The sequence below is a fragment of the Myotis daubentonii genome, chromosome 10, assembly GCF_963259705.1.
Source record: "Myotis daubentonii chromosome 10, mMyoDau2.1, whole genome shotgun sequence".
NCBI classification, from domain to species: Eukaryota; Metazoa; Chordata; class Mammalia; order Chiroptera; family Vespertilionidae; genus Myotis; species Myotis daubentonii.
The window spans coordinates 4,206,778-4,219,048 of NC_081849.1; the positions used below are offsets into that span (position 1 = coordinate 4,206,778).

The window sequence follows — 12,271 nt, forward strand, 5'->3', positions numbered from 1 at the left end:
TTAAATGAATTAGTAAATGTTTTTATTTTTTATTTTTCATTTCCAATATCTAAACAAAGCTCTTGGGGCGCCCTAGCTTTCCCGAGTGGGAAGGGACCCTGTGGAGACTATGGGAGGGAGGGGCCCTGCGCAGCCAGAGAGGGCGAGGCAGGAGGGGGCTCACCTGAGGACAGAGCCTTAAGACAGGGGGTCCGGGGCCGGTGCCCAGGGCTCTGCGGGGACAGCAGTGACTCAAATGATGAGAGTCCCGCTCCGTCCTGCCTGCGGAGGCCAGGAGGCCCGGGGGGAGGTGAGGGCACCAGCTGGGAGGGGGCGCGGGGGTGGCTGGGCTCTCTGTCTCAGGACTTGTGAGAGGTGGAGGTGGGAGATGAGAAGACCTGACAAAGGGGGAGGCTGACCAGAGAAACCCAGCGGGTTCACGGGGCAGTTCCCAGGGCCCTGGGACCAAAGGCAATTCTCACCGACACAGCCTCCTCTGCGAGGTGTTGCCTTCTGGCTGCTGGTGGCCCCTCAACACACACAGCTGCCTCTGGAGATCCGTCCCCCCCAGAGACGCCCCCTCTCCCACCTGGGGATCCTCCCCCAGAGACGCCCCCTCTCCCCCCTGGGGATCCTCCCCCAGAGACGCCCCCTCTCCCACCTGGGGGTCCTCCCCCAGAGACGCCCCCTCTCCCACCTGGGGGTCCTCCCCCAGAGACGCCCCCTCTCCCACCTGGGGATCCTCCCCCAGAGATGCCCCCTCTCCCACCTGGGGGTCCTCCCCCAGAGACGCCCCCTCTCCCACCTGGGGGTCCTCCCCGAGAGACGCCCCCTCTCCCACCTGGGGGTCCTCCCCCAGAGACGCCCCTCTCCCACATGGCATCCCGGTCCTCTCTGCGTTGAGCCTCACAACAGCTGGGCCTGGGCTGGGGGGCTGTCACCTCCGCTGCTTGGTGACATGCGGGCTATCTGGGCACGTGGAGGGGCCGCCACCACAGGAAGGGGCTTCGGGACGCGCCCCCTCAGGCTCCCGTCAGACACGAACAGGTCCCCTTCGCCCCGGGCTTGTTTCAGGTGCCAGAGGAGCCGGGTCCCCCCAGGGTCCTCCCCACCCGCCCCTGGAAGGCCGCACGAGGACAGCACCGTCACCAACCAGTGCCCAGGCTGCGCGAGGCCTGGAGCGGCGCCTGTCCTCCAGCCCACAGTCCGCTGACCCTCCAGGCGGACAGCCACCCCCGGCCCCGTGGCAGCGGCCGGCCGAGGTCCGGTCCCTCGTGCCCCTCGCCCCTGTGCATGAAGGCTGCTTGCCGCCGACTTTGCCAAACTTCCCACAGAAGACCCTGAAATGGGAAGTCCGGGTGCAGCTTGTGACGCCCCCCCCGCCCCCCCCCCCCCGCCGTCTCCCAGGCCCCGGCGAGTCCGTGGGTGGCCAGGTCTCGGGATCTCTTGCAAGAGCAGCCCAAGGTTGATGCTGCGGACACACCGGCCTCATGGCATCTCAGGGCCTGAGGCCCGAAGTAGCAACACTGCTGGGGGCCCAACGTGGCCCTGCGACTCGGGCAGCTCTGGGGCACCCTGCGCCCTGGCACCCCCCACACCCTCATCACTGCCCAGCAGCCCCAGGCCCCCTGCTCAGGGCTGCCAGGAAGCCTGGCCCTTTCCCTATCCGCCCGTCTCTCGGCATGCGGCGGGGGGTGGAGGGGGGCGGGAACGGGGGGGGGGGCAGGAACGGGGGGGGGGGGGGACGAGCGCTGAGTTCTGGGCCCTGGGCAGGCTTTGCTCATTCACCACGTCGCCCCACCCCCCCCCTCAGCCCTTGTGCCCTAAGGGCTTGGCGCTGGGTGTGTTTCTTATAAATCTGAGTGATACATTCGGGTTTGAATGAACCATAAAAACGCCTCCCTCCCAGGGAGCGCCGCTTTAGGAAGGAGGAAACACTGGCTCATGAAGCTCGGTGAATGGGAAGGGCTCCTTGATAAGAACACCCATAAAATGAGTGAGGACACGTTCTACCGGATGGGAACCCGGTTCCCGAGGTCACCCGGGGGGCAGCAGGGGTGGGGGGGTCACAGCCAGGGAGCAGGAGGCACAGGCGGCGGCGATGAGAGGAGAGATGGCCGGAGCAGGTGAGAGGGCAGCGCCCTCCCTGCCCCCGCAGCCCTTGGGCCCTGCAGGGTGATGAGGAGGAGAGGGTGCGGGACCACGTACAGAAGGCACTGTTCAACCTTACAGACAGCCTGCCGCGCACCTGCTGTTATTACTGTGCCGGTTCACAGCTGAGAAAACCAAGGCCCCATGCAGCTGCCTCACTTGTTCACAATCGTACAACCAGGAAGCAGCCATGCTGGGACTCAAACCCAGGTCTGCAGGACCCCAGTGAGTCACGGCCTTCCTCACGGTGCCTGCTGATTCCGCAGAGACCCATCCTGCGTGATCATGGTTCCCTCAGGGATCCACTTAACATTTTGTGCTTCTGAAAACCGCACACGACAGATCTGGACACGGATGCTTGTAGCAGCTTCACTGGTAACTGCAGAACTGGGACACAGCCAAGATGCCCTTCGATGGGTGTGGGTCAGACACAGCGCCCACCACAGCACGGAGTTCCCTCAGCCATGGGGGGTGCTGGCTATTGGCACCCGGGCAACCTAGACGGATAAAACTCCACCTCACAGTCTTCTCAGCGTGACAGGTCCAGAGACACAGAGAAGCTGGTGGCCGCTGGGCGCTGGTGAGGGCCAGGGGTGTGAGTGGGGTCATGGGCAGCACTGGGTACACGTGTGTGTCCATGTGGACACACACGGAGCCGCGGAGCTGCTGGATCTGAGCAAGGCGGTGAGCTGTCCGGTGATGGTTTCCTGCTGACTGTGCTGTGCTTGGGCAGAGTGTTGGCTCGGGGCCACGGGCGAGGTGCCCTGTCACGTCTGTGCTGTCCTTTGCAGCTCGGTGCCATCCGCAACCACCTCGGAACGTCCTGATGCCTGTTGGGACCGCATGTGAGAGGGAACCCTCTTACCTGCTGTATCTACCTCCTGGGCCCGTGGGCGCGGGCGGGGTGTTAGGTGAGACCGTCGTCCCTTTCACACTTCATTTCAAAACGGGGCTTCTGCCTGGGACTCCAGGGAGCATTGCTCCCAGTGACGTCAGGCAGCGGGGCGTGAGCAGCCCGTGCACGCACGCTGACGGGCATTCTGAGCCGGCCTTCCTCCCTTCTCTGCATTGAAACCTTGCCACTGGGAAAAGAAGGGGATTGAACTGCGAAAGGGGCAGCTAGCACTTGGCCTGGACATGGCCTTTATAACGCATAGAGCTGAGCTAGTCTTCCCGTGGGCGTGGGCAGTGCGTGAGGCCTGGTCCTCGGTTCAGGCCGACTGTGGCTCACCTGCCAGGACTCACCTCCACCCTGCACGCTGGCTTGGAGGCAGAGACAGACATGAGCCAGTGGGCAGAGATGACGCTGGAGTCATAGCGGGGAGCGGGGAATCGGGGCTCAGTGGCATCTGCAGGCTGGCGTCGGAGAAGTCTGGGTCCAGCCTGGGGTAAAACTGCTGCAGGGCACCCCAAACCCTGGGTAGCTGCCGACCCCCCCCCTGCCCTCCCGGCCCTTCTTCCTGGCACAGGGCTGGCTCCAACAGGGGACAGCAGTGGGACCGCGCAAGTGTTCCTGATGGAGGACAGAGCTCCTCTCTGCTCTGGGAGAGCAGAGGCAGCGGGAAACAAGTGCTCAGTGAAGCAGGTCCCCCCTCATGGCTCCGTGGGGCCTCAGGGCCTCACCGCCAGGGCCCCCCAGGGCGCAATTCTGAAGTCAGCCTACACCCCACGGCCTCCGGGCAAGCCGGGGGCACGCAGAGCCAGCCCTGAGCTCCCCCACTCCCCTCAGCCCCAGACGGTGCTCACGGACCCTCCGCGGCCAGGCTGCCCTGCGTGTCAGCGTCCCTGTCCCCAGAGCCAGGGCCTGCAGCCCACGCACCAGCACCGCCAGGCTCAGATGTGACTGCACTTCTTGGTTTGATTTCAGACAAGGCTGCCGCCGCAGAGCCCGTCCTGACCTCTCACAGAGCACAAGTCAGTCAGTGGAGTCCAAACTCAGTCCCAGCACACACACCACACACATGTGCACATCTTGTGTGCACATGTTCACCCATGCCCACACACATGCACACATGTGCATGCACATGCAGACACATGCACACATCTTACATGCTTATGCATCAGACATGCACACAAGTGCACAGCTATGCATGCACACATGCCTGCACACACACACACGGTAGGTTAGCTGGGCTTGCTCTGGGAGAAGACAGAGGGAGGCCTGAGGAGCCACCTTCGGAAACAGTGACCTCCACCTGGGCTGCCAGGGCCTGTGACAGGCCAGGCCAGGAGCCCCTCATAGCATCGCAAGCAGCCCGACTTGGCAGCGAATACCAGTGTCCCGTGAGAGCGCCTGGCAGAGGCTCGGTGCATGCGGCAAAGCAGCATTTTAATGGGTGGCTGTGAGGCAGGAGAGAGCCCTTGGTCCCAGCACAGTGCTTTACCTGGAAGGATCTGAAAGCCAATTTTGGGGACCAACCAGCTCAGCTGCCCTCATCTAGAAATCACAGAGACAGGGATCTAGCCACAAAGACGCTGATAGAGGTGGGTGTGGGGGCGCCAGCCACAGGGACAGCACGCTGAGACCTGCGGGAGGAGGCCTGGCTCTTCGGTTCTCAGGGAAGCCACAGGGTGACAGGTGGTCTCCAGCTGAACAAAGAGAAAGACACAAACAGAGCAGCAGACAGAGAGGACAGTGCTGAGCAGGGGGCTGGGAAAGGCGCCCCCACCTCCCACCACCCACACAAAACCCAGACCAGAGGGCCCGCATGCCCTGTGCCGGGCCCGACTGCAGGCCAGTGCCTGCGTGCCCAGTCTCTGCCCCTGCTCCACATGGGCACCTGCTATAAACTCCCACCAAGCCAGGCCCCTTCCCCGTGATCAGAGGGAGCGTGAGGACGCCAGGGATAAATCAGTATGTCCTGTCCCCTTGGCAGGTGGCCAGGACTCGGGGCTGGGGACACGGGGCTGGTGGTGTCCTGGGTGTGGGGCTCACGGGGCCCCAGGCAGAGGTGGCCTCCACATTTATTCCCCCGTGTCGCACAGACACCTTTGCTCTGTCACAAGCATGATGTTTCTGCCCAAAACTCAGGCAGCTTTACGATAAAAAACGACGAACTTGGGCGGTCCCCAGGTCACCGCACCCAGGCTGCCTCCAGGGACAGTCGTCCTCACGAGCCCTCCTGCCTTGGGACTTTGCATCGTGGGCTGGGTGGCCGTGGCCAGGATCATCACTTTTATGTGTGATGATGAGCCAGGCCCAGGCTCAGCCTAGGGAGGGGGAGGGGGCACACAATTGGAAACAGAGGGAGAGAGAGGAGTCTCTGTAAGCGGGTCCCCGCACAGGCCCCGGGGAGAGATGGGTGGGGAGCTGGTTCCAGGCTGTTCTAGTGGCGGGAACGGAGCCCGGGATCCACATGAAGAGACAAGACACTCATGGGAAAGGCCAGGATTGGGGACATGGGATGCAGGCCCCACTTTGAAGCAACCTGGTGGGGAAGGGGGTTAATGTTGCCTAAATGCTTGCTGGGCTCAGCTTGGCAGGCGGCCGGGACCTGCGCGAGAGCAGGGCCTGAGGAGGGGGCAGGCGGGCAAGAAGGTGAGTATCATGCTCTGACTTCAGGACACCGCAGGCACTCGGCACGGTGTAGGCGGGCATTTGTGGCCGGCGCTCTGGGGCTGGGAGAGGCAGGGGGTCGCTGACACGAAGGTACACAGACAGGGGGGCGGCCACAGCCCCCAGTGAGACCCGGAGCCAGCGGCCAGCACCGTGGGCTGGGTGGCGGGGCCAGGAGAGACAAGCCGAGCTCATGGGAAGCATCAGCCACAAAGCAGTGACCTCAAACGGAGGACAGGCCCCGAGGAACCCTCCACGACAGGCTGTAGCCCATGAGACGCTGCACCCAAACGAAATCATGGGAGAGAAACACGAGTAAAGCCGCCTGGGACGCAGCCAAGGCCTCGCGGGCCACTCGGGACCCAGGACACCCCCTTCTCAGGCATTCCTGCCACTTGACGGGGAGATGGTGGCTCAGTTCTGCAAGGGGTGAAAGGCCACCAAGGAGAGCTGCGCCCAGGGCAGCCCAGCAGCCTCATTCTGAAATGCACCCCATCACCCACGCGAAGGTGAAGACACGATGGACACGACAGGCGCTGCCCCATGAAAACCCCTCGTCCCGCCAAGAATGGCAGAACACAGCACATACCAGATCCCGAGCAACCCGTTTGTGTAATGCAACCCAGCCCGCCCCGGCTCAGCACCCACCGTGCTGCTGTCTCTGGGAGCCCCCGTTACAGGCCTGGCCCCAGGGCAGCCTCTCCCCCCACAGCCCAGCAGCTCTGAGCCGGCCAGCCGGCCAGGGCCGCCAGTGGCTCATGCACAACCCCTCGTCTTCTTCCCCAGCCCATCTCTGTCGCCGGCGCTCACAGGTGTCACCGGGAGGACCAAGGGCCGGGACCAGCAACTCCAAGGGGCCTGCACGCCCCAGCGGCCACAGCCATGTCGGCAGGACCCTCCCCACCACCGTGCAACCGGGCCCCGGTGACCTCGACGAGGGCCAGGTCTGTGCAGCTGGCACCGGGACCTGTGGCTGCTCCGCAGGCACCCATGTCATGGGCCGCGACCACCAGCACAGTCATGGTCTGAGGGCGTTCTGTCCGATGTACTTTAATAAAATGTTTGCTCTAGAAAAGGTCATTTTCCTGTGTTTATTGTCTGTATTCCCGTTTATAAGGATGGCAGCATTGAGGCGGCAGGAGAGAAATCCCGGTGCCCGGACCCTGGGGGAACAAGGCAGGGCTCGCCCTCCCGCAGCCTCAGGCGCAGCTCCAGAACCTTCCAGGCCCATGTCCCCCCCCCCCCTCGCCCCCCCCCCGCGGTTTTTCCAGGGCGTCTTCCTTGTGCAGAGCCCCTCCCCGCAAGACCCATCCACGTCCATACGTGCACTTGTGCACCCAGAAGCCACCGCCAGGGTCCCGGGACCACGGGGCCAGGTGGGGGCCCAGACTCCGGGCGCTGCCCCACCCACCCCTGAGTCAAGTTCAAACCTCCCCTCCTCCCCACGCGCCTTTCATGTGGTTTCCGTCTAATCTGAAAACACCTCCTCCGCGCGGCCTTTGTACTCGCAGACGGTTCCTTCAGTCGCCTTTTGAAAACCTGGTGCCTCGCAAGCACAGGTTTCACCTGTGCAGTCAGCGTGTCTGCACCGGCCCCCCATGAGGAGAGGGCGGGACGGGGCGCAGACCGGCCCAGGGTCCACCGAGGGAGCTGCCAGCACCTTCTCCGGCCCGGCCACTGCCCCCAGCAAGCCGGCCCTCCCGCTACCACCGACCCACCCGGGCCGCAGCCCCAGAACCTCAGAGCAGCTCTGGGTCCTTCTCCAGGGAACAGGCTGATGCTAGGCAAAACCTGCCCGTCCCCCTGAGGCGTCGGGAAGGGGCAGCTCCGGTCCCTCGGACAGAGGGCAGCGCCGGGGACGGCCGCACGTGTCCCTCAGTGGCTCAGCCCTGCGCTCCCTCTCCACGAACCTGCCCCGTGATCGATGTCGGTGATGCTTAAGGTTTGACAAGTTCCACTTGTGGTTTTCAAAAGAAATCATTTTCAGTTTTTGTGTGTGTGAAGGACTTCCTTTCTTGGCATAAAATAATTGGAAAGTACCACGAATATCTCAATAAAACACATCAAAAGTAACTTTCCCGGCTTGTTGAGACACGCCAGCTGGTGGTTGCTGTCAGCCTGAGCTGATCCTCAGGTTTCCTCAGACAGAACAAACCATTAAAATATTCAACAGAAAAAGCAAATAGATGTAATTCCCCTTCTGTTTGCTGCTTTTCAAATAAAAGGCGCCATTGAAAGGAGCAGCCAGCAGTGCGAAGCGCGTTTTCTGCGAGCTGTTTGCGCGGGACCCGGCCGGCCTGGCCGGGCGTTGGGGAGGCTGCGCTGTGAAGCCAGCGCGCCGCCGGGGTCGTTTACAGAGGCCGGTCCCGCTCCGTGGGGCCTGATACAAGTTCACAGGAACCTGTGGAGGCTGGAGATTAAGTGTTAGGGGCTCAGGCAAACGTCTCCCTGGAGAGAGCAGGACTCGGCCGCGTCAGCCCAGGCCATTCTGCTCCAGTCCGCCCCCGGGACACAGCAGCCCCACGCGGAACGCAGGCCCTGGGACCAACCGGCCTGGCTCCCGGGGCCGCGAGGCCGGCAGCTGAAGCAAAACAGCAGCTGGTGCAGGAGACATGATTCTCATCTGCTAACAAAACGAAAACATCTCAAAGTAAAAGACACTTTTCTGGAGGCAAATTGGAGCGAAGTGTGTCAAGGAGCTCTCGGGCGGCGGGGCGGTCCGGGGCAGGGTCTGCAGGGCGAGTTCTGACCCAGAGTCATCTTCCTCCCCAGAGGTGACGAAGGTGAGACGACAGCACGGGCTCGTGAACGGGGAGGCAGGTCTGTGGGAGCCGCGTCCAGGGCTGGCGCCCCCGCAGTGCCCGGGCCTCCTGGTCCTCCTCCCGCCTCCCTCTGAGCAAGGCTTCCCCTCGGCCCGAGGCCTGCCAACGCTCTGTGCAGAGACGGGGGAGAGGGACGAGAGAAAGAGAAGGGCAAAGGCAGACGTGCGACGCAGAGTGGCCGGCCGCGCTGACTAGCGACCCGGTGCCATGGCCCCTGTCCCCACGGCGGCGCAGCACGCGCTCGTGCAGACGCTGACGGTCACACGGACAGCCCTGCCCTGCGTCCTGCCCCGCGACCGCGCCTGCGGGTGCCTGGGAGCTGCCCCCCCCGCCAGCCCTCAGCGGAAGCGGCCGAAGCGGGGGCCCCTGGCGCTGTGTCTGAGTCGGGGCCGGGGTGCTGGGTAGGCGCTGGGTGCTGAGCTGGGTCTGGGTCCAGCCCGAGTGGAGAATGTCTGGAATTGTTCCCAACAAGGGCTTGGGTCCTTCTCTCCAGGGCCTTAGGTAAGTTTGGGGACCCGGATCCGGTAGGGTCTGTTCTCGCCCTCACAGTCAGGTCCTGTCCCCCACGTCCCACCCTGGGGTGTCAATCAGGAGGTCTGTAAAACCAGGGAGGCTGGGCTCTGGGGCGGGGACAGGACCCCAAAGGCAAGAGGCTCAGAGGAACACAAGCAGGACAGGTGATGGGCAGATGTGCGTTCAACAAGCTCTGTCTGGGTCGGGGTGAGGGTGACAGAGAGGGCAAGACTGGTGACGGGACGGTGGTGACTGGGACAGTGGTGACTGGGACGGTGGTGACAGGGACGGTGGTGACAGGCACCGTGGTGACTGGGACAGCAGTGACAGGGACTGTGGTTACCGGGACGATGGTGACCGGGACGGTGGTGACAGGGACCGTGGTGACCGGGACGATGGTGACAGGAACGGTGGTGACAGGGACTGTGGTGACAGGGACCGTGGTGACAGGGACTGTGGTGACAGGGGCCGTGGTGACCGGGACCGTGGTGACAGGGACCGTGGTGACAGGGACCCTGGTGACTGACAGGGACCGTGGCCACAATGACTGAAACCTGAGTGGGGTTGACAAAGGACATGGACAATGGATTCTAAAAGGGTGGACTCCGGCGATTTGGTGATTGGATGAATGTGGGGAAGATGGAGACAGAGTGTGAGACAGAGAAGTGGAGAGAGACAGAGACAGAGGGAGGGAGAGACAGAGAGACAGGGCAGGAGGGGTGAATGGGTGGGTTCAGGGCCGTGGGAGGTGGGGACAGTTACTGTCTGGCTCGGACGCCCAGCAGAGAGGTCTGCAGGGAAGTCAGGGCAGAACGAATGTGTTGAAATAGGCGCGTAGGGAGGTAAAATTCCAAGAAGCAAATGTCAGCATGAAACCCCTGTGGACGGGTCAGGCTGCCAAGCACCTAGCCCGTCACCTGGGACGTGGGCGACGTGTCCCTGCCAACACCCCCTGAGCATCAGGCGGGGCCCTCGCTCAGCCTTGGAGTCTGTTCCCAAATTTACAGGCTCAAGCCCCGGCCCTCGCGGCTCAGCATGTGCCCCGTCTGGAGCCAGGGAGGTTGCGGGGGTCCTTGGTTAGGGGAGGTCTCTAGGGTGGGTCCTAGTCCAGTTGATCAGCGTGTTACACAAGGAGACATGCAGACAGACACACAGACACAGGGAGCGAGCGCCCTGTGAAGGTGACCGCCACGGACCCCCTAGGACGGAGGCCTGGACCGCACCTTCGCTCGTGCCCTCGGAGGGGCCCAGCCGGCGGTCACTGGATCTCAGACCCCTGCCCGGGGCCGTGAGGCTGCCCTTGACTGTGGTGGGAGCCCCCTCCATCTACGGCGCTTTGCGACCCAGCCCCGGGCACCTCCTCCGGGGCCAGCACCGCCCTGTGTGCCCTGCGTGTGTGCTGTCATGTGGAGGTGAGGGATATGACAGAGGCGACCACCCAGGAGGCCGCCGGGACCGTCGCCATGGAAGCCAGACTCCTGACTCCCATAGAGAATGACTTGGGGTCCAAGGCAGAGGGGTTTCCTGGCAGAACCCCTGCTTCCAACACTGGCCAGGACCAAAAGGTAAAACAGCCTCCGCGCATATGTGACAGCCGCCTGGGAACCAGCGACCGGATGAAGTCACCAGCTCAGCGCCCCAGATACCTGCCGTGCCACCCAGCTGCATAGATGCTCTGCCTGTCACTAACGTCCATCTGGCCGAACGCTGGCGGCAGCACCTGTGGCCGGGACATCACAGGAGCCACGCCCAAGGGGCATCAAGACAACATGGCAGCCCCGGCCAGTGTGGCTCAGTGGATAGAGCATCAGCCTGCAGACGGAAGGATCCTGGGTTCAATTCCGGTCAAGGGCACATACCTCGGTTACAGGCTCGATCCCTGGCCCTGGTTGGGGCATGTGCAGGAGGCAACTAATCCATGTGTCTCTCTCACAAGGATGTTTCTCCCAGCCTCTCCCACTCCTTTCCACTCTCTCTCTAAAAACCACTGGGAAAATAGCCTCAGGTGAGGAGTAAAAACAAAACAAAAAGACAGCATAGCAGAGGCCGGGCGGGTCGGCTTCAACCACCCTGCCCTCTCCCACCGGCCCGGGACGGAAGGACGTGGGCATCCCCCTGTGAGATGGTGGAAGGATGGACTGTCCATGGTGCCTGCACGCAGGGGTCTGGGCAGGAGGCTGGCGGGTTGGGGGGCACTGTGACCATCGTTTCTCTGTCCTGCACCCCATCTGGTGCAGGCGTTCCCGGGCAGCACCCGAGGCTGACCTCCAAGGCCGTCGGAGAGCCAGGGTCCCTGCCGAGTGAAAGCACTTCTGTCGGCGGATCCACAAGCGCCACAAACCGCGGTCAGCGGATCTCAGGGGCTTTCTGACGAGGCAGAGACGGTGCCACAGTCGGGAGGTTGGGCCAGGCCCCACGCGTGCTGGCTCCTCGTCCTGGACAGAGGTCGTGTCCCCCAAGATGGGCCCCACCGCTCCAGGCCCCTCGCAGAGCAGGGCCCTCAGCTGCCCTGGCCCCGCCCACTCTCCCTCTGGGGCGTGGAGTCTAAGCTGTTAGGGAACACACGCTGTTGTTTTGCGGGCACGAGCATCTTCTCCCAATGACTGTGGGGCAGGCTGGTGACCGCTCCCCCAGCCCAGCACATGGCCAAGAAGGGCCGAGGTCCCTGACGCAGCCACAGGTCAGTAACTCAGGCTGAGCCCAGACACGGCTTCCCTCCAGGAGCCGACGGGGCGGGCTGTGTGCAGGGCAGGGCTCAGCTCTGTCCCTCTGCCTGTATACACTCTGCTGCCTCAAATTTTACATAAACATGTGATTTCAGTTTTGTCCTTTCTGTTGGGTTGTATGTGGAATGGATGTGTTAGCTTAGAAATTGTCACCATAACATACAACGTGCTAGAAAGGAGACAGGGGGATAGCTAAGCCAAGGCAAGGCTAAGAATAGAACCTAATTTATGCAAGTTGATTATACTTGTACCAAGAGTGATAATTAGAGATATTTTGAAAGGAAAAAAAGAAGAGCTGGAAAGTGAAGATAATTGGAAGATTGATTTCTCCTAGGCTAAGAGATAGAGAAGAATGAGATCTTTAATTACATGAATAAGAAAATAATTATTGATAGTCACAAATAACGTCTCTATTGGCTCAGGGAAGCTCACGGTCTGGCTAATCAATTTAAAATCTAAAGAGGGTGTTTAGTAATGACTAACGTGAGCGAGCCACTCAGGTGCAGTCAGGGCGTCGTTCCCAT

The 12,271-nt window shown here is 62.4% G+C and overlaps 1 pseudogene; it reads right to left on the reverse strand.

The window, feature by feature from the left end:
- Positions 1-1,697: 1,697 nt before the first annotated feature.
- The window catches only part of LOC132211300 (basic proline-rich protein-like), a 29,606-nt pseudogene continuing 19,032 nt past the window's right edge, over positions 1,698-12,271 (reverse strand).